The sequence below is a fragment of the Pezoporus flaviventris genome, unplaced genomic scaffold (assembly GCF_033815535.1).
Source record: "Pezoporus flaviventris isolate CSIRO_AGI_PZ_B2104156 unplaced genomic scaffold, CSIRO_AGI_Pfla_v1 ptg000055l, whole genome shotgun sequence".
In the NCBI taxonomy this organism is placed as follows: domain Eukaryota; kingdom Metazoa; phylum Chordata; class Aves; order Psittaciformes; family Psittacidae; genus Pezoporus; species Pezoporus flaviventris.
Genome location: NW_026892603.1, coordinates 6,424,767 through 6,447,063, shown reverse-complemented (window position 1 = coordinate 6,447,063; position 22,297 = coordinate 6,424,767).

The following is a 22,297-nucleotide window of genomic DNA, read 5'->3' as shown; positions in this document are numbered from 1 at the left end:
TGTTTGCAATTGCCAGAGTACTGGTGATTTATAAGTGCCAGAGACTGAAAGAACTATTTTTAGATCCACAAACTAAAAGGAAATTAAAAAGGTAACATGGTAAGTAAGCTACTGCTCATGGAGGGGGGTTAGAACTAGATGATCTTAAGGTCCTTTCCAACCCCAACCATTTTATGATTCTATAATTCCCTATTGGACAAAGTTGAGATGAACAAGATACTCATAAGTACATATACATTAGAGGATATAGGTTAAGAATGCCTAGATTGCCAATACCATTGAGGAATCATTTTGAATCCTGAATCTTAACAGTTCCAACGCATTTTGATCATTAGAGAAATATTAGTATGGGAGTAACATTAAGAGGTAACTGGATTTTTTTGCATATCCAAATTTTGAATATTAGCTTCTAAGGTGATTCAAGTTCCCCTGATGAAAACCAGACATTAGTTGATTTATATCTTGATTGTTTTGGCAAAATTTACACTTTTTATTGTAATAGATATACTTTGACAATATACAAATACAAAGTCAATATTTTTAGATATTCAGCTATGATGAATGTTTTCTTGAGGAAAAACAAAGAGGGAAGGGAGCAGACATTGTCTTTTACCTAAGAATTGTCCCCAATCCAAAAAGGAAGAAACAATAATTGTCTGTTAAACTACTGATTGAGCGATGAATTCTGATCAGGGGATTCATGAAGACATAACTGAAATAAGATTGCTTCACCTTTCCTTTGCTGAACTCATTCTAGGTCTGGGACCTTAATTTCTATCATAGTGTCTTGCTGTGCATGTACTTGGAACGTGAAAACAATATAAGCTTAATACTTCTCTTTAAACATACAAGTCCTTATTTGCAATTCAGTGCATAAGGGAAAGGGTTGTCACACTGTTTGAACCTGACACTGATACAATGCAATTTCGAAGAGACTTCTGTCAGATGTGCTGAATAGTCTTTTCCCTTATTAGAGCTGACAGTGCTAAATAAAAGGCTTTTACACAAATCTTAATCATGACAAAACACCTTGCAATAATATACAAGGCTATATCCTGTCTATAAAGAAAACAGCTTCTGAGTGGGAAGTGGTAGATTAGATACCCCCAGTATTGCGTATCATACTTGCATTGAGAAACAATGCAGTGTTTGCTAACAAGTGATGGTCCAAGAAGGAGCCTTGTTTTATTTTTTACTGATGCAAATAGTAGTTTTGCTAATGGTATAGCAGTGGCACTGAGATCTGGAGCATCACTGACAAAAAATATATGGAAACACAAACAGGTTCATACAAGCTTCTTTGTTGGGCCTTTGTGTTTCCTTCTGCTGCTCCTTAAAATACATTATTAGTATAAATTATGCTTCCATGTCCTTTGAAAGTGTAAAGCTATTTGGAGAGAACGAATATGTCTTTTAACATATGGTAATATGGGCTTTGGAAATCTGAAAGTATTAACTGTGATTGTCTTTACAGCAAACTGTATTGCCCTGTAATAATGCGAAGCTTGGGAGTTTTGCTTTGCAGGGGTCCACATAAATATTTTATTTGGCTTTAATATACTCAGAATAGCATCTCCTAATTTAAATTTGAGTTTTCTATTGTCTTAGTCTGATTCTGTCAGAACTCCTGAATTTCTCTCAGGTTTACATGCCATCCATGTAAAACTACAAATTTGGTATGTTACAAATGCATCGCGTTTTCTTATGCTCAGAGATTTGCAAGTTCCAAAGAATGTTTTGCTTGAAAAGAGGAGTTTTATATTTCACAAATTGACTAGAAAATGAAAGACTTTTTAGTTTATCTTGCAAATGTTATGTAGATTTTTGTTGTGACAAGCAAAGGTCAAGCTGGTAGAAAACATGGACATTAAATGATTTTGAGCTAAGATTAGAGTTAACACAGATTTTCAAGAGTTTGGGTAAGGTTAAGGACAAGAAAGTCTGAGAAGGATAAAGTGAATACCCACATATGAACTATCAGAAAGTAAATTAAACAAGACAAGTTAGTTACGTGTGTTGGACATTTCTAATTAAGGATGTCCAGCCTACAGCATCATTGTCCTCATTAGTGTGTTGTCACCATCATCATCATCTCCATCCTACCTAACACCAAAGCCTGAGGGATTTGCCATCACACCACTGGGCATCCCATTTCCTTGATTCTTAGATTGCTTCGAGACACAGTAAATCGCAGCTGCTATTCCCCAAGGAGCCTATTTAAAAAACAGAGCACAGGAGGGGTACTCTGTTGTTGGCAGCTCTTGTGGCTTACACAGATGGTCTACTGCATTCAGAGCCTACTGTGTCTTTTAAAAGTTGGTTTTATTCCTACATGCAGAAGATTAAAGTAAGAAAGCGTCAATCACAGATGTGCAGATTGCCAAGTCTGACTGGCTTTTCAGTTCCTGGGTAGCAACTACTGAGGTATCAAAAATCAAAGAAAAACTAATTGGCAGAGGATGTAGCTACACCATGAACATGCAGACCCCAGAAAAAAGAATTCTGATGAGTGAAGAGCAGAGATACCCTCGCTTTGGAAATGAGATGCCAGCCAGCCTGGGGCCTACAAGCAGCGATCCTGTGTTCAAGTTAATAATCATCTCAGAGGGTTTTTTTTTCACCAAGATGTGGCAGTGTTAAAACACATCTTGGTTGTGCAAACTGATTGGGTCTTTTGAATGTTAGGGATGCAGCACCTTGTGTACCCAGTGTTGACCTTTATGCACTCCAGCCATCCAGCATTTCCAGTGTACAGAGAGTTTGTGTTTATTGTTATTGATACAGAAAAGCACATGCAAATATATATGTGGTAGAACTGCTGGATTGCACATTTTAAGATTGTTAGTTCTAAGGTATTATTTCCATTTTAATCTGTGGTAAGTGAAGACCATATCACCAGGATCTGAAATACAACCCTCAGCCTAGATTAGAAATAGCTACACAGTTAGTGGTACTTTTGTGTCCAGGGAGCTTTTTTTTAACGACTTAGTGAAAGTTCTCTACTGAAACAATTTTACATAGGGAAAAGGTTCATGCAGGCAATAAAGTCACCATCCTCTGCATCAGTTTCAATGTCCTTTTCCCAGAAATTAATTAAAAATGTTTTGTTTTGATCTTACTAGAGCAATTATTTTGGTTTATTAGATGACACTTCTACCGTGAATTGGTTTCTAATGTCAAGTACAGTCTAACAGAAAACGAAAAGGTGAACTTTAAGAGAATGTTGGAGACTTACTGAAGCAGCATCTGTTTGAGCGAACATTTTTTTTGAGTATATACAGGGGGATGAATTTACCCTTTTTATTTATTATATTCAAATTTGAGGAGACAACTAGACCAAACTGTTTATGAGAAATTCTCTTTGACCTGCTCTGCTACTCAAGGAGTAAATAAATGCTTTAAGGGAACACTGACTGTGGAGCCAGTTCTTTCCCTCCTGTCTTTGCAATTTGTACTTAACCATGTGTAACCCCACACATTATGGGCAGCATGATGTCAGCAAAAACAGGTGCCTGATTAAGTGTTACCCACTGCAGAAACTGGACCCTGGGCTATGATTTGTGGGGCAATAGTCAGTGTAGTGAGATAACTACAGCGTTTTACTGTAACTTGGAGGGCACACATAACATTTTTAAAGGCAAGGAGAGAAAGAATATATGCCTTATTAATATTTACTTGGTAGATTCTCAGGATATATACCCATATACATATCTGATATATCTCATCTTGTTATCTTCAGAATGCTCCTAGTTTGGATAAAACTCCAACTTCATTCTGGCTTAATAAACTAAAGCTATATTTCAAAACTACAGTGGCATCTGAGAGGTGTTTATTTCAGTTGAACGGATATAAAATCTCTCCAGTGTAATCTAAGATATAAAAAATGGATGGAGTGCCACATATAAAAAAAAGTACAGAGAAACAACTTTTAACTTGGAAACTAGCATTTTGGGTGCTGTTACTTTAAATATGTGATGCACTTCTGGTTTTGCTCGGTAGCAATGGTGATTGTCTGAGAATTAAGGCACAAGATGATGACACTTAAAGTTTGCATGTGGGAATTGAGTAATTTTCATTATACTGTTTTAGCCTAACTCCCTGGCAATTAGACCCACTGAGCTAAGCAGTGCTGCTGCCTCTTTGCCTCGCCAGGTGTGCTTCAGTGAACCTCCCAGGACAGGAAACAGGGTTAAATCAGACTCTGATCATTCACCATCCTTCAATGTTATGATTTGTAAGAGGCCAGTGAGGAGGCAGTACAAGAAGACACATAGAGCCTCCTGACAGTGTGCTGCTTTATAGTAGACTCAGGGAGACTGTGGTCATCTGGAATTGATTCCCAGCTACCTGGGGAGTTGTACTTTCAGAAAATGTGGTTCCATTCCAGGTGAAAAATGATGGCTAGGTCAGGGCTCAGACCCTGGTATACAGCCCTGACAGATGGAGACACACAACTAGGCTGCATCCACTCCGCTGAAGACTCCCTGGCGCTGTTAATAGGGAAAGCAAGTAGTTCAGGATGACAGTGATGAGTTAAGACATCCATTTACACTTGCAAAAACCATGTGAAAATAGGTATCACACTTCGCTGTAATTATGATCAAAATCTTCTATGTTCCAGTGACTTCAGATGGCACACAATTTGAGCAGTTACAGTATCGTACCAGAACGTTAGTACCAAGGAGCGAAAGGCATATAGTTCTCTTTCGCATACTCCTCAGTATTGCTAACCACTAGGGTACCTTGTAGCCTTGTATGCTGTTGATTTTTGTTCAATCTATCTGCTCAGTTTTGGAGACGTTTTGGAGACTTTAAAGTCCTAACTGAATATATTATACCTACAAGCAATCTTCCTGGAATCTGATTTCTGTATCCATAAGATCCTAACATGATCTTTTATATGAAAATAAAACCAACAAAACAACAAAAAACTCACAAACTTTTTTGAGAAAATTGTTTGAATAGGTGCCAGAACTGTGGCACTCAGAATCATTGCCACCATGACAGAGCAGGAGAAGTGCCCGGGTCTCATGGTTCTGCTTATGTCTTTGCTGAGGGTGGCACATGATCTTGTGTCAGAATGATCTGACACAAGGGCTCAAAGGGCCTTTCTTGCTCTTATGAGGTCTACAATAAAACTCCTTGATTTCATCTGGGAATTTTGTTTGCATATGGCTTGTGCTAGCCACCAAAGGAATTAGGAAATCAAAGACATTTCCTCTCAGAGTGTCTGAGTGTTGTCCATAATGCAAACACAGGACTTCAGCATATCAGTATTTTCCCACATAATTTGAAGGTTTTACATATGCAGTTTTTAGTAGCATGCTTTTTAAAAGAACCCTAAGAATTCATCTTCTGTTGTGCATTCATTCAGTCTTCTGTCTGTGAAAATCTACTTGCCTTGAGAAAAAATGCATAATGGTTTTATATGGGATATGAAATTTCTCTCATAAATGTGATATGATCTAATAATTAATGAATGCCAGAAGACAAGCTAGAAAGCTTAAAGTCTAACTACTTTTGTCTAAGTTATTCTATCGCCTCACTTTCCATCGTCTCAGAATTTCAAATAGGTCTAGGACTTATAACTAGGCAGATATTAAAAGTCCAAATCTCTTTATACTGAAGCCCTATTTCTCCCTTTACGTCTCTCTGCCCATATAACCTAGCATCGAAATGAGGTGAATGTAATGTATTTCCACTTTAATGTTCCTTAACAGTGGAAGTATGGCATGCAGTGGCATGTGTATTATTTAGGCGTCTTACTATATATAAAGGAAAGCTTGGCTAATAATAGTAGTAATAGCAATAATAATAGTAATAGTAAGATATTCATTTACATATGCTTTTATATATATTTTTTGCTGACAATTTTTGTGGAATTGAATTGTAGGTACTATCAAGGATGTAACTTTTTCTGGACAACAAAAATGGAAAGGGTCATTTTATGTTTAATTAAATATTTTTTTTGACAGAAATAGGATTTTTTCTTTTTATTTTAATTTACATTTTTAATTAGGTTGATAAAATTATTTCTTCAAAAATGTTAAATATACCGAGTGGATGCCTGACAAGATTTAAAGTGTGCAAAATGTTACTACTACACCTACTAGCAACTTCATAGAGGATTGTGAATATTGGCACAACATGGGGTATTTTTTTTGCTTATATACTTGATAGGTAGATAATTATTGCTTTTTACTAGAATTAATCTGTCACTTGTATCAACTTCTCTGCTACTACATATTTTACCTTTGTCCTTTTTCTTGAAACATCTATATATTTTGTTTGTTTCCCCTTTTTCTTCCCAGCCCTTTTTTATCTTCTCTCTCCTACGTGGAAAAGAAATGTCATGCTACATCTGCTGAGTAGACAATGTATAATAAAATAATTAACTTAGGTAAAAATTTGAAAAATTGTTAATAATAATGTCCTTGGGCAAAAATATAAACCAGCAATATTCAGGCAGATTTGCAATTGGCCACATATCTTTGAATTTTCAAGGCCCTATATAATGCAGCAGTTAATTGCTAACTCATTTCTTGTAAAAGAATAAGACAACAGAAAACACAAAATCATTGAAAGTATACATAAAGAAACTAAAGAAATAACTTCTGAATCCAATAAACTAATGTAAGTAATTAATTACAAATGCAGTAGAGAAAAAAAAAAAAGAAACATTTTGTAGCCAGATTTCAGTAATGTTGTTAATACAGTTCTGTTTAATAAGGTTAAGTATTTTTCTCATGAAAAGCTTGGTTTACCTGCAGATTGTTATTATTTTTGGAAAATGCAATGCAAATCTTCCTTTTTGTGTAAATTCAAAGCCAAATAAAATGCTTTCATATAATTTTAAAAGAGGATATTTATTGTAAATTTGAAATGAAAAATAATCAATTACATAGGTATTATAACTTTAGTAACACTGAATTATAAAAAATATGGACATACTTAGCAAATGAAAGACAGACAAATTTCTTTCTTATTGTTTTCTCAGGACTCAAAGGGAAATATTCAGGACCCTTTTGAATCATAAATCAACACTGGAAATTAAAAGAGAGCTGTAGTTCTGTAGTTCTTGTAATGGAAGAACTGTTCAGATAAACTAAGAATCATTGGTTTCATTTTTAAAATACTGTCAAAAGTTTGGTGTGGATATATTTATTTTAAATAATATGAACGTAAACCTAAAATCAAAAAACCCATAAAATGATGCATAAAAACTATATTTAGAATAATCCTAACGTACTTCTCAGCTGCTGAATTGATTTGATCTCCTTATCATGGGGAGAAATTGGACTCTGAGATATTATCAACAACTTCTAACTCCAATTTGATTATTGCTATAATCCTGACAGTGATTGATTCTGAGTAATTATCTCAGGAGCAGAATTAGATTAAAAAACAATATTCCAGATTATAAGACTCCAGTCCACTCTTGTAATTAGTTCCATCTTAGAATGCATGATGCTATCACATTTGAATAATTTAGAGGGAATTATTTGCAAGCAGCCTGTTTGACTGCGCTTTAATAGGAAATAATAAAACCCCATAATATTTTTAGAAATGTTACACCGTAAATTAGCAGTCTTATTGCAGTAAAGTTTACTTTGCCAATGTTTTCAGTTTGCCGTGTCGGTCTTAAAACATGACTGGGTACTAAGCAAAAGCCCAGTGCTACAATAATCAGTGATCATGCATTCATAATGATGATTTATGATTACTGATGGTGTCATTATCATCATAATTATAGACTATGAATTATTTTTTTCAGAATTGACAACTAAATAATTTTCAACTGTAGCCTTTTCCTTTGTGAAAATTCCCTGCAGATAATGGCCATAAAGAACGGACTTGTGAGAATAAATGCAAATTAAAAAAATACATATATTTGGAATTCTTGAGCAATATTCACTTATCATTTTCATTCATTCCATTCATAGCAGCGATGGCCTGGACCAAGAAAGGTGAAGTCTTTGACATTCTCTCCTATAACATTCTCATAGGCAAGATCAGGAAGCGTGGGTTACAGGAGTGGACAGCGAAGTGGATTGAGAATTGACTGAATGGCAGAGCTCAGAGGGTTGTGATCATTGGTGCATGGTCTAGTTGGAAGCCTGCAGCTAGTGGTGTTCCCCAGAGGTCAGTATGGGATCCAGTCTTGTTCAACTTATTCATCACCTGGATAAAGGGACAGAGTGTGTCTTCAACAAATTTGCTGATGATACAAAACAGGCAGGAGTGGCTGTTACACATGAAGCCTGTGCTGTCATTCAGTGAGACCTGGACAGGCTAAAGATGTTGGGCAGATAGGAACTAATGAAGTTCAACAAAGGCAAGTGTAAGGTCCTGCACCTAGGGAGGAATAACCCCATGCACTAGTACAGGTTAGGGGATGACCTGCTGGAAGGCAGCTCTTTAGAGAAGGACTCGGGAGTCCTGGTGGACAACAAGTTAACTAAGAGCCAGCAATGTGCCCTTGTGGTCAAGAAGGCTGACCAGCAGGTCAAGGGACTTGATCCTCCCTCTCTACTCTGTCCTGGTGAGGCCACATCTGGAGTACTGCATCCAGTTCTGGGCTTCCCAGTTTAAGAAAGACAAGGAACTACTGGAAAGGGTCTAGTGGAGTTCTACAGACATGATTAGGGGACTGGGAAACACAGGAAGCTCAACCTCAATATGAGGAAAAACTGTGTTACTTTTAGGGTAACAGAACACTGGAACAGACTGCCCAGAGAAGTTGTAGAATTTCCACTGGAGATGCTCAAAACCTGCCTGGACATGTTCTTATGTAACTTGCTCTAGGTGAACCTGCTTTAGCAGGAGGGTTGGATACATGATCTCCAGAGACCATTTTCCAGTGGATCTCCCTTCCAACCCCAACTATTTTGTGATCCTGTGATATAAAACTTGTGTTCACTATGTTTTCTATCACTGGGAAACAAACAACAAATAACAGATGATGAAAATGGTCATCTGTTACAAAACATAGGTAGAAAATTGCTCTTTTCTTGTGCCTCTGATTTTCCCACAGGGATTTTGTATACTTTGACCTTTAGTAAAAATGCTGATCTGTTCTTGTTTCTTGAAAATTCTTTGGAATAAAAATACACTGTTGTATTTAGTATAGGCACTTGAAAGCAGTAGATAAGGTTACTAGAATAGATTTTCATGACATGCCATTTTTATGTCTCTAGAACATGAGTAGCTGTGCATTTGACCCCTTATATTTTTGTTATGCACTTTAATAGTTTTGTTTCTAATTATGGTAACATTTTATTTTTCTACAGCACTTCAAAATTAACAAGTTCGTTACAGTGCATGCGCTGGCTCTGCACTAATATTATTCTGAATGTGAAAAAGATTGCTGTGGGTCTCATGTAACTTCTCCTATCTTTAACAGTGTTGAATGAGAAAATCCAGGAGCTGAAAGTTCGCATTTTTTAATCACTTCAAAATTTATAAAGTTATATTGCTCCCTTCACTGTCACATTATTTTTGTCACTCTGTTTTTACCAACAGTATTAAAACTATCAGTTATTTTGATTACATGAATAACAATTTTTATATTAATAATATTGATTAGAAGGGGTAGAGAATACCAGTCCTTAGAATAGCTTAACTTTAAAGCTTTAACCTAAAAGGATATTTCTAGTTGAAAGTTTACACTTAATTGATTTATAGTGTTCTTAATACTGTTTTTGACAGTGTTGGTTATGTCAGGCTCCACATAAACACTGCCTCTGGCTAAACAGAATTTATTGCATTTTTTTTTTTTTATATAAGGCTTACTAGGTTATTGAAGACTTTAGCAGTGAAAATACTGCAGAAACTTACAGATGGTAACTGGGGACACAGGTGAGTTTGACCCATCAGTAAGTGCAGCTTCAGAAGCTATTTAGCGATTGCATGGATCAGCCATATCTTTCTAAGGTATTTAAGGTATTCTGCTGATGGCTCTGGACTTCCAGTCTAATTAGGCTGCTTATTTTATGTTAGAAAACCATAAGATTTAAAGAGTAAAGGAAAGAAAGAGTTGGGGCTGTGCCCTAGAAACAATCGTTATAATTGTCCAGAGTCAATCTGTAACTGTTACAGTATGATCCAGAAATTACTTTTGGACTATAGGAGACTTACTTAATTTTTTACACTGAGAACCACATAAAGAAAGGCTAGATTAGTGGCCTTACAATCTGATAACATCAAGCATGATTTGTTTTTATACATTCAATGGGATTTGATTCGGTTTTGATCTCACCTCTAGATGTAAACTTCAATGGTTACACAGGGAGAACTAGTCATAACTATTCCTGCTTTTGAATGAGTTAATTATCACTCCAGGGAGTATGTTTACCATCTAGGAGCACAGAGGCTGGAGTACATGGCTCAGATGGACAATGCTTGAATATTCAAGCTATTTGATATACTTGAGTGCAGGAAGAGCCTGGTTGTCCATGGTAATTTATCGAGGACATCCTAAAAGTTTGAATTATTTGTAAACTGAAGGAGCTGGCAAATGAAGTTGCTAAGCCACTGGCCATCATACCTGAAAAATCATGGCAGTCAGGTGAAGCTCCCGAAGACTGGAAAAAGGGAAATATAACCCCCATGTTCAAGAAGGGGAAAATGGATGACCCAAGGAACTGCAGACCAGCCAGTCTCACCTCTGTGCCTGGCAAAATCTTGGAGCAGATTCTCCTTGAAGGCATGCGAAGGCACATGAAAAACAGTAAGGTGTTTGGTGACAGCCAGCATGGCTTCACTAAGGGGAAATCCTGCCTGACCAATGCAGTAACCTTCTATGATGGGGCGATGGAACTGATGAGACAGAGGTAGAGCAGTTGATGTCATCTACCTGGACTTGTGGAAAGCATTTGACACTGTCCCACACAACATCCTTGTCTCTAAATTGGAGAAACATCAATTTGATGGATGGACCACTCAGTGGATAAAGAACTGGTTGGATGGCCGCATGCAAAGAATTCTGGTCAATGGCTCAATGTCCGGCTGGACACCAGTAACAAGTGGTGTCCCTCAGGGATCGGTGTTGGGACCAGTCTTGTTTAACATCTTTGTCGCTGACATGGACAGTGGGATTGAGTGCACCCTCAGCAAGTTTGCCGATGACACCAAGCTGTGTGGTTCAGTTGATACGCTGGAGGGAAGGAATGCCATCCAGAGGGACCTTGACACGCTTGTGAGGTGGGCTGATGCCAACCTCATGATGTTTAACCATGCCAAGTGCAAGGTCCTATACCTGGGTTGAAGCAATCCCAGGCAGAGCTACAGGTTGGGCAGAGAAGAGATTCAGAGCAGCCCTGCGGAGAAGGACTTGGGGGTGCTGGTCGATGATAAACTGAACATGAGCCAGCGTCAGTGTGCGCTCACAGCCCAGAAAGCCAACCGTATCCTGGGCTGCATCAAAAGCAGCGTGACCAGCAGGTTGAAGGAGGTGATCCTGCCCCTCTACTCTGCTCTTGTGAGACCTCACTTGGAGTATTGTGTGCAGTTCTGGTGTCCTCAACATAAAAAAGACATGGAACTGTTGGAACAAGTGCAGAGGAGGGCCATGAGGATGATCAGGGGACTGGAGCACCTCCCGTATGAAGATAGGCTGAGGAAGTTGGGGCTCTTCATCCTAGAGAAGAAAAGGCTGCGTGGAGACCTCATAGCAGCCTTCCAGTATCTGAAGGGGGGCTATAGGGATGCTGGGGATGGACTCCTCATTAGGGACTGTAATGAGAGGACAAGGGGTAATGGGTTCAAACTTAAACAGGGGAAGTTTAGATTGGATATAAGGAAGAAGTTCTTTCTTGTGAGGGTAGTGAGGCACTGGAATGGGCAGCCCAGGGAAACTGTGAATGCTCCATCCCTGGCAGTGTTCAAGGCCAATTTGGACAGAGCCTTGGGTGAGATGGTTTAGTGTGAGGTGCCCCTGCCCATGGTAGGTTGATTGGAACTAGCTGATCTTAAGGTCTTTTCTAACCCTAACTATTCTATGATTCTATGATTCTATTATTCTATGATGAAAGAGTGAGAATATACATTAAAAAAATCCTTCTTTTATTCTCTTCATATGACAACATCTACATTTGAGCTGCTGTGTATTTTAGAGCCCATCAATTGCTAACACCGACCACCCGCAAAGTACAAGTAATTCCCTTGGGGAAAGGGATTGACAGGGAATGATTCATGGCATACAGAGGTGTTTGTGCCGCAGTGATGCCCAGTGTTTCTCCTGAGGTGACACCATACTGTAGTTTCCTTTAGCTGTATGCACTGTCACTAGCTCAGGGATGCTCCTGTAGGTGCAGGCCAGCCCCTGTTCGTTTCTTTCTCATGTGCAGAGTTCAACTGCAGCAGATACCATTATCCAAGGAAGAATGCCATCTTATTCTCTCCTGATATGAATGACAGACTAGCAGTTTAACTGCAAATTTCCAGGAGATAAATGTTTCTCAGATTTTAAGATGCTTTTAAAAAATGCTATTCTTCTAGTGTTTGAGTGTAACAATCAATATAGCTCATATTCCCTGTTATTTAAGAGTATAGCAATCGATATAACAACTATATTCCCTATATTTACTCTTGTGTTTTTTCAAAATGGAATGCTTATTTACATCATTAACGAAAATAAACAAATCCGATAAGTCTCCTTCTACCGTTATGAAAGACTTTAAAATGGTTAAACTCCCACTCCTTTTCAAATTTGCTGTTCCCTGATAAAAATGCAAGCCTGTTCAGGATGTTTATTTTTAGTAAATATCAAAGTAAACACCTGTAAGAAGTGCCAAATTGTCTATTTTGTGTTGTTGAGTGCATAGAAACAGCACTAGTATAACTATTTCAATATTAAAGTAGTATATTTTGTTTTCTCCAAACAAAAAAGGCATGATTTTCCTATATTGATTACTTTTTCACATCTCTTATAACAGCACATACACTTTGACCATCAATGTCACTAACACATCTGAATTTTTTGTAAGTAAATCTCTATCTCTTTATAAAATAGTTTTCTTATTTTTGTTAATTCATCTTCACTCTCTTTTAAATTATTTGTTTTCTGCAAGTACTAATGGAATGTCATTTGAAATATTTCCTTTGGAAAATAGAGATGCTGTAAAATCTACTTATTTAAATCTGGTTAAAATTTTTTTCTGCAATGTCATTTTAGCAAATGTAGAATGTAGACACACAACACCTTCTTTAATTTTCAAAGACAGTCATATAAGAGAGAGCTGAACAAAAAGAGCCTCTGCATACATCACAATTCTTTTCTTGCTGCAGCCATTTCTGATACACTTAGGTGATACATCCATCCTCATTAGCTGTTGTTCTTCTTTACGGGCAGACTATCTTGAAAAATCACCTATATGAGAGCTTACACGGGATAAATATAACCTACCTTTGTTCCTCTAGAACCTTCTACATTGTTTCTTGTCTCTTTTTCCAATTAGTGCCATATTTTCCAAATCATTACAGACTTAATATTTAAATGCCTGTGTGTTCATGTATGCAAGAGTATGTTAAATTATATTTTGCATGTATAAAATAGTTGCTACATACAGAGACTAAGATATGTTCTTATCTACTTTATCTAGCTGCCCAAAAATTTTTTACACAGTGAGTTCAATAAAATGCAAGTATTCCATAATCAAAACCTAAATACAATTTTAGTATTATATTCTCCATATTACAATCCACCTTTACGGAATAGATATCTTTTATAATGTATATCAATTATTTATAAATAAAGCTTTCTAAAATTATTTTCTGCATTACTTTATATGTATATGTGAAATTTAGTAACAAAAAACAGTTCTGAAGAAATCTTTCAAGTATATGTGCGTAGAAACCATTAACATTAAACATGCTCAGGTATTTGGTTTAATTAAAGATTCATTTTTAAGATAACTTATTTTCAGTCTCATCGCCATTATTGTAAATGATCATAGTTTCATGCCTGAATACTCGACATGGCTAAAGAGAACAATTGGCAAACAAGCAAAAATATAAATGAATTTCAAGAAAAGGTGTATTACTCTTTGACACATATATTTGGAATTACTATTTACTTGCAAACCCAGAGCTACTTGCAATGCATATGTGTTCTTTTTCTGTTATATCTAATTTTCCTAAAACTAAGCTTAATTCTCCTACACCTGTTTTGTTCGTTGTATGAGAAATCTTATTGATTCTTATATTTTGAGGAAGTATCTTTCTTCTATTTTTTGTATTTTGGGCATTGGAGTAGAAAATGGCTTTCAGTTTTGATCTCTACTCTGTTGCATCGTTTGTAGAGTCAGTCTTGCATAGGTTTCTAGCTCATTTTGTATAATTTCTGGTTTCTATTCCTAATCTGTAGTAATAGACTCTGTATTTTGCTAGGGGAAAACATCTACATATATAACAAACATTGCTATAGAAAATCTGCCTGCAGAATTCTCTTTATTCTCACAACCCAGGCTTTTAATGAAACAAACAGAATGTATATGATAACTGTTGTGTTTCTATGTATGGTTGCATAGCTCATATCAAATTAATCTAATGAATACACGTGAAGTTTAAACATGTCAAGGTTTTACCAGCACTCTTTTCTTCAGTTTGCTTTAATGTCTAATTAGAATTCACCTCAGGAAAGATGTATTATTTGTCCTTTTTTAGGATGCTCATTTAGCATAAGTACAAGACTATCTCAAGTGACTGTGTATGTCCATTTTTATTCAACAAAGTGATTTTGCGTATTGTTGCTGGTATACCTCTCCTGAGGAATACAGTACAGAGATAGCTCTAGTGAGCCTTTTTTAAGTTAATTAGCATGACACTGGGAGCTGTCTAGTCATGGTAGCAGAGACCACCACAGAGACTAAATTACCCTTCTTGGGCGGTTTTTGAGTAGATTAAGCTTCACTTCAACTAAACTCTGTGCTGTTGCAGCTAGTCTGCTCCTACATGTCTCTGTGAGCCTGTGAAAGTCTGGTTCAGATTTCTGTAGTTTGAGATGTAGAGGTGCTGAAAATGCCTCTGTTTACTCTTGGTGGTTCATAAGACAAGTTGTTTGTAGTCCCACACAAGTTTTAGTCTGAAAATTTGGATAAAGAAATTAACAAAAGAAAATAGCTCCAATAAATTAGTATTAAACACCTCATAATTTGCATGTTTCCTCGTGAAAGCTCTCATGTTGATTAACTTCAAACATCTGAGGACCAGGTGTTATCTGGTAGTTTGAAAGGAATAGATTCTTCTAATAAATAAGAAGTCAAGAATTGTACCTGTACAGGTACATTCCCTTTCTGTGTGAAGCTCCTATGACACAGTGTCCTGCTTTGCTTTCTCTGTCTTCACCCAAACCATGCCACATATGTGAAGAAAGAAAGACTGTGGGACAGCATACTTAAGCCAATGAATTTGTGCAGTTCTGTGTTTCTTATACTGCTAACTTAGTCGAATCTAATTCCTTGGCTACTTGATTGCTACTGATGTAGTAATGTTAGCTCAAGTGGCTAATTTACACCAGAACCAGCTCTAGTTCAAGAGGAGTCATCAGTTGTCATTTTCTCCCTAACAGCTCTTCCCAAGCCCTTCCTTAAGTAATGCATGGAAGACAGTGAAAACCAAGCCTAACTTTATAGTAATTAGAATGATTTGATGCATATCATCGAGAAGTGCCTCCCTGAAGAAGACACATTCTCCTGTTTCTAGCTTACTTACAATACTTAAGGTTCCATAGGAAATGCAATTACATAAACTAATTTTATGTGACCTGTTACAATGAATTTGGCTAAGTCTAAGGCATATGAAAATTCCTAGGGTACTACTATTCTTTTGTAAGTAATGATGTTGGCCATGTTCCAGGATTTAATGTTTTCTCTTGGGCATAATAAACTTATAAAAATATTCACAATAAATATATTTTAACTCTTTTTAGTGATCTTGGACTTGAATGTATACACATTAGTCCTCCAGTATTAGCATGCAAGTTTCAAGCCTTTTAATAATCATTAACTCTGTTTTCAAGATACTTTCTAATTTCTTTTCTTTTGTCCTAGTAAATCTAATTTCTGGTGTAAGTAAATGTTCATTGATTTCATTTGTACAGGCTGTGCTTAAGTAATTGTTTAACACCCTTTCTATTTTCTTATCCTGTCTCTCTCTAATTCTGGGTCAATCACTCTTCCAAAGATGACTTTTCCTCCTCTACCAATTTTACCACAGAAATGGACAGGATATTTTTAGTCCTTTATGTGACAGTTTTTTCCAGAACCATCCTTTATTATACCTCTTTTATGGGAGATGTCTTTATTTCTATGTGCGACTCTGTTCCCATGCAATTGCTGGAAATTATCCCACTAAAAATTCAGATATGAATATTAAGCGTGTGTTTTTCAAGGGAAGAGAATCTTTGATACGAATCATAGTTAGAAATATTTCAGAAAATATCCTGGAGAGTATGAAGAAAGCCTTCTTGCCTCCTACATGATTCCTCGATTCTGGGTTAATCTTTTCCAGCACCTTAATATTTATTGATAATGTCTTTTCATATTGGATGGCTCTGAAGAATAAAATATGAAAATATACAATAAGGTAGCCCTGCTGCATTTATTTTATAGCAATCAATTAACTTGACTCTGTGACTACATTTTAAATTTTCTGCATTTCAGAGATTTTTGTATTAGGGCTACAAAATCTTAGCCTCAAAACTGTGAAAGCTAGAGCTGACTCCAGGTTTCAATAAATACCCCTTATTGTGGGGGCAATAGTTGCGGTATTTGACAACAAAGAGAAGTGGTACACAAAATATAGTTAGGAAGTAATTACATTGCCAGTAATATTAGTGTGAAGCTGTTGGAACTACGGAACAATTAACACCACTGGTACATATTTTCCTCATTCCTTCCTGCAATGAATGAGACAGTTCACATTATTCAACTTTGGTTTGCTATTCTACTTGATAAATTTTTACACTCTGTTCTTTGAAAAGATCCCTCTCCAGTCCTAAAAGACCTCAATAATTTTAAACAGATATAAAAAAAGATGCCTCAAAACAAGTTTTATGATGTCATAATTCTAGATCAGCCTTATTATGAACTTTATGATGGTCACAAGATGAAAAGCCTATATTTCCTTTACATTTACTTTTACTTTTTATCATTCATCTTAAAGAAGTTATTTGAATTTTTCCTTTATAAATAGCTTTGACCTGTTTTATTAGTGGATGTTCGTTTTTATAACAGAAATTGCTATTGTAATGAATGTTAATGCATCTTTGTTTCATCCTCACTAAAAAGTCTAATAACCTACTGAGGTTTTTCATAGACATAACATTGTAAAATGGGATAAAACAGTAGGGAGCACAGTTTGTGTTGTCCTTTCTGAGGCCTCTGTGTCTTGCATCTCAGTAAACTTAGTATCCAGAAAATCACTTTAGTGATTAGAAAATACCAGTTTTCCATTCTGTTCTGTTACATACATCTGTCTAACACAATTGCTCACATGTGCTGTTTTTAAGGATTCTTTTGATGTGTGTGTTTTTCAGTAAGTGACAAGACTTCACCTCATAAGGTGCAAGAAGTCAAATCACAGGCTGAGACTGGTGGGAGGTGGATGAAAAACAGAGCACTGGAGATAGATAGCTACAATACGAACTCTTAGGAAAAGAATATAAACCAAACATGTTTAGGAACTCAGTCCCTCTCTTCTGATTTCAGAAATTCTGGAAATACTATTTCTTTATTAATCCGTTAAAAATAATAATATAGCAGTGTAACAAGGGTAGGATAAATACAGAAATCATATTTTACTCTGAAGTGTTTCTTAGATGAGGAGGCCGCTCGCATGAGATATTGAGACCTAAGGATCCAGTACTGTAAGAGTCATAAATGCTACCAGACTTGAACTATTCTGGAGTACGAAGGCATATATTTCATGAAAACAAAGTACCTTAAAGAAACCGCTTGGTAAACTCTCAGTGAATCATAGGCCAATATTTGCCCATGATGTTTTTTTCCATAATTTTCCTGGTCTCCATGGCATCCAGCACAAGATTCTGGAATGGCCTTATGTGGATTGTCTTTGGTCTGAGTGCCTACAGAAAAAAGAACCCAAGACTTGCTGAAGGAAGGTTTGGGAAGTTTTGGTAGTTTGAAGATGGAATGGTTTGTGCTTCTAGGTTGTCTGCCTTTTGCTTTGTAGCCACTGAGTCCCAGAGTAGATATGGTTTAAGTTACTGCCCAGCCCCTTGTCCTAATATTGAGGGCCTAGCAGGTCTTTCACCATGAGAGTACCGTTTGCTGCTGCTAGGTCCCATGGCCACCCAGTGAAGGATTATCACAACACTGAGGCAGTATTTTAACTCCCTGGGAGGCAGGAACCATGGCACTAGTAGCCCAGGGTGGTTTGTGTTTTTTTTTTTTTGTTGGTTTGGTTTGGGTTTTTTTGAGAAGAATCTGTTTCTGTGAATTAAAAAAAAAAACAAAACAAGGACAGAAAACTATCAGACTAAGTTTTCATTCTCAGTTGAAGCGAAAGACTTATTTGAAAAGTTGGAACTTTTGCAAAAACAAAAATGCAATATTCTGATCAACTCTGTGCTTAGTTGTAGTTATTTTGGTTTTCATTTGGTACTGCCCCAAGTCATACTATTGCTGAAACAATTATCTGTCTTTGGTGGAAAGAACTCAGCCTGGGAACAACCCTGTAAAGCACAATGGGATACTTATTTGAACTACAGTCTGTTTCCTTACTCTCTTTTGTAGATACAGTTTGTTTTTTTGGGTCAGTGTAGGAGAAGAATGGCTGAGTAGTTACTAAAGGTGCACTGTAACAGCACTTTGCTGTTAGTGTGAACCACTTGAGCTAACCCTGCTATACCTTTTTGATATTTTGGTGAATTAATACAGCTTTTAATCTCTTCTATAATAATATAATAACGGCCATTGATAAAAGCCAAATAAGAGTTGTGAGTCATGTAAGAGGCACATATTTATGACAGCAGAAAAGATTTTATAAAACCTCAAGTTACTGACGCTAGTTCCTTTCCTGATGACTACCTAACCTCATACAAAGGCAACATGTAGCTGAAACATAACCACGTAAATTTTACAGAAGCTCTTTAAGAGCAGTACTGGCAGCAAAAAGAGGTATCCAACTAAAACCGCAATGAAAAAAAACAGACAAGACAGCAGTTAGAAGGAATATTTTTCCTTGACTTTAGGTTTAATATTTTTCCTATTGTAAGGAAGAAAAAAAAAAAGGCACTTGATTTTGTTTTGTTTTGTTTGTTTTGTTTGGTTGGTTGGTTTTGGTTTGGTTGTTTTGTTTTTTTTTATTTTTTATTAATTAATTGGGTTTTTTTCTGGCATTTATTAGATCTTGATTCACATGACTCCAGAATGAAGCTGGCTGTCAGGTAGGTCTGGATGTCTCAGACCTAGTACAGAGTAAGTTGAACGTGTTTGGCAGCTCTGACATAGTAGATTACCAGAACCTTTGGCATCCAGACTCACTGCACATGCAATACCGACTCTTCTGACTGTACAGGGTGACATACCATGCATGTAACTTTAAGGCTCTGCTTATATAGATTAGTCTTCTATGTTGTTTACTTCCTGGAGCTGGATGAGAAGCTCAGAATATCCCAGGGCTGTTAAAATTATCCTAATACTACCCATGTATGTTTTTATATATAGTATTAACAAATGCTAGCATACACGCAAAAGGTGACATAAAAGTTGTCCATGGAAGAGTTAAAAACATAAAGCAGGCAGCTTTCAGAAGCTATTAGGTGCTAGAGTTTTATCTTCAGGATACCCATAAGAAATGAGAAAGGCTCTGTTTTGTTTTGTTTTCTGGTACTGAAATGTTTGATTCATGCTATTGTGTTTTGGGTGGGTAGTGAAGCCATTTCCAAAGCAGGAATTGCTTCCAGTTTATTATAGGCATTTCAATTAAACCTAAGTTGAATTGAGTTGTCAGTAAAATTGGATGTTACTTTGTTTAGTTCACCTCTGGGCAGTTAAGTGTAATTGCTTCAAACAGTGTGCTTTGGCTACTGTTGGGTGCTTATAGCTAAGATACGTAAACAGAAAAGACCAAGATAGTCCCTAGTGTAATTTACTGGAATCCAGCACCGTCACACAAGGAGTGAATTTGGCTCAATGTCTTGGCATTAGCAGTAGAGGTCCTTTCTGCATTTTGCTCTAGGTGTAGGAAGTGCGTTCAAAAAGTTTTCCATTTTATTTCTTTTTTGATGGTCACATTAACTCTTATTACACTGTTGGTACTTACCTTACTGGAGTGTCTGTGGGTTTTCTTTTTAGGCAAAGCTTTCCATCCCTGGACATCCATAAATAACTCTACTCACCACACTTTCTTCTGCAGCATTTGAGTTATGTTTCAGAGCTAAGACAAGTGTTAGTTGCGTGTTCTGCAGATGGATTTCTGGTTCATTTTTGTCCACTTCAGAGAGGTTGCATTTTAAGAAGGGCTTTCTACTCGGGACTCTCCATTCCAATTAGTTCCATCTGCATGTTCTCCCCTGTACCACACCTTTGAAAGGACACTTATCCGACTTCTCTGATTAAAGTGGATTCACTACTGTAGATACAGAGATTTTGAAAGAAGAGGCTGATGCTGAAAATTGTCTTCTAAAATTTGTTTCTGAAATAGATGCCACAATAAAAAGAGAAAAAGTGCTAACTGCATATTTTTTAGTAAAATGGTTAGTATTTATGTTCTTGGGAAGTTATGACTCAGTTGTATATTATTCAGGACTTCATTTTTGTAAGTTACTTTCTGATTAGTTATTGATTATAATCAGAACCCTTACAGCTAAATGTGCAATATAACTAATAAGCAGGTATTCTGCAGATGAAGAGAATACATAAATATAATTTTAATGCACTTTACACTTTCTATATATTGAACTTTTTGTCACAAATGGCAAATTGCACCAGGCCATTGAAAATATAGGAGTAGAAGTTTTTCAGTATTTCTGTAAGCACAGAAAGAACAGAGCCTTACAAAAAGGTCATGTTTTTCAGTCTCCAAAGTCAAAGCAATAAAATGCACTTCAAAATATCACTTGCTATCTAACTTAGTCCTGTTTAGGGTGGTTAAATTTCATGCATTGACTTTAAAACTGTTATAATGGGGAGCTGCCTCAGTTCCCACCAGCCAGCATGGGTTGCAGGATCAAATAGGTGAAGAAAGCTTATGAGGGTGCACCGAGGGCTGTGTCACCTAGGAGAATCCCTGGTCAAAGCACATTTCCCAGCTTCATGCTGATGTTGCTATTCTGCCCTCATCAAGCCACCTGGGCTTCAGATAAGAGCCTACTGTTAAGACAAGAAGCACTAGGTATTTGTCCAGTGTGTGTGCCTTCATTCCTGGGAGACAAACAACTTGAAAGCTCTACTGTGGACACTATAAAAGGCTCCTACTTGATGAACAAAGGCACAACAAAGGGAGAGGAGTAGTACAAGGCACAAAGGATTGATGTTGCCTAGCCCCAACCGCCTGTGGGAAAACAGAAGTGTGCTGTAGAACTGGTCACAGACTGAAACGTGCTCGTTTGATCCAGGCAGTATATCTGGCTGCTTTTTAGATGTCTTTTCATGCTTAATATGTACTTACTAGCAGCAGGCATGGAGGTCAAAAATATATCCTGAATTTGTTAAAAGGCTCCCCTGAAGTTAATGAGAATCTTTCAATAGATTTTGGCTTAAGACATTCTGTATCAGTGAGTTAGAAATCTTTTTTCTACCGTGGGGTTTGGTCAGTGAAATTACGGTAGGCTATAAGAAACATATAAATATTTATAATGTAATCTTTCTCATGAGATGCTGTTGCATTAATATTCACTATAAATAGGAATCCTACTGACAATATTATATAAAACTTTGGCAAAACCAAATTTGCTGTCTAAAGAAGCCAATGGAAATAAAATCTAATGTGAATTTTTTTACCATTATTAGGAGCTCCAGAACATTTGTCCTGGTTTCAGCTGTAACAGCTAATTTTCTCTCCTTCCTAGTAGCTGGTGCAGTGCTGTGTTTTGGCTTTAGTCTGAGAACAACACTGATAACACATCGGTGTTTCAGTTATTGTTAAGTAATGCTTACTCTGATCAAGGACTTTTCGGTCTCTCATGCTCTGCCAATGAGGAGGGGCACAAGAAGCTGGGACGAAGCATACAGGATACCTGACCCAAACTAGCTAAAGAAGTATTCCATCCCACAGCACGTCATGCCCAGTGTATAAACTGGGGGGTAGTCACCTAAAAGGCCCAGATCACTGC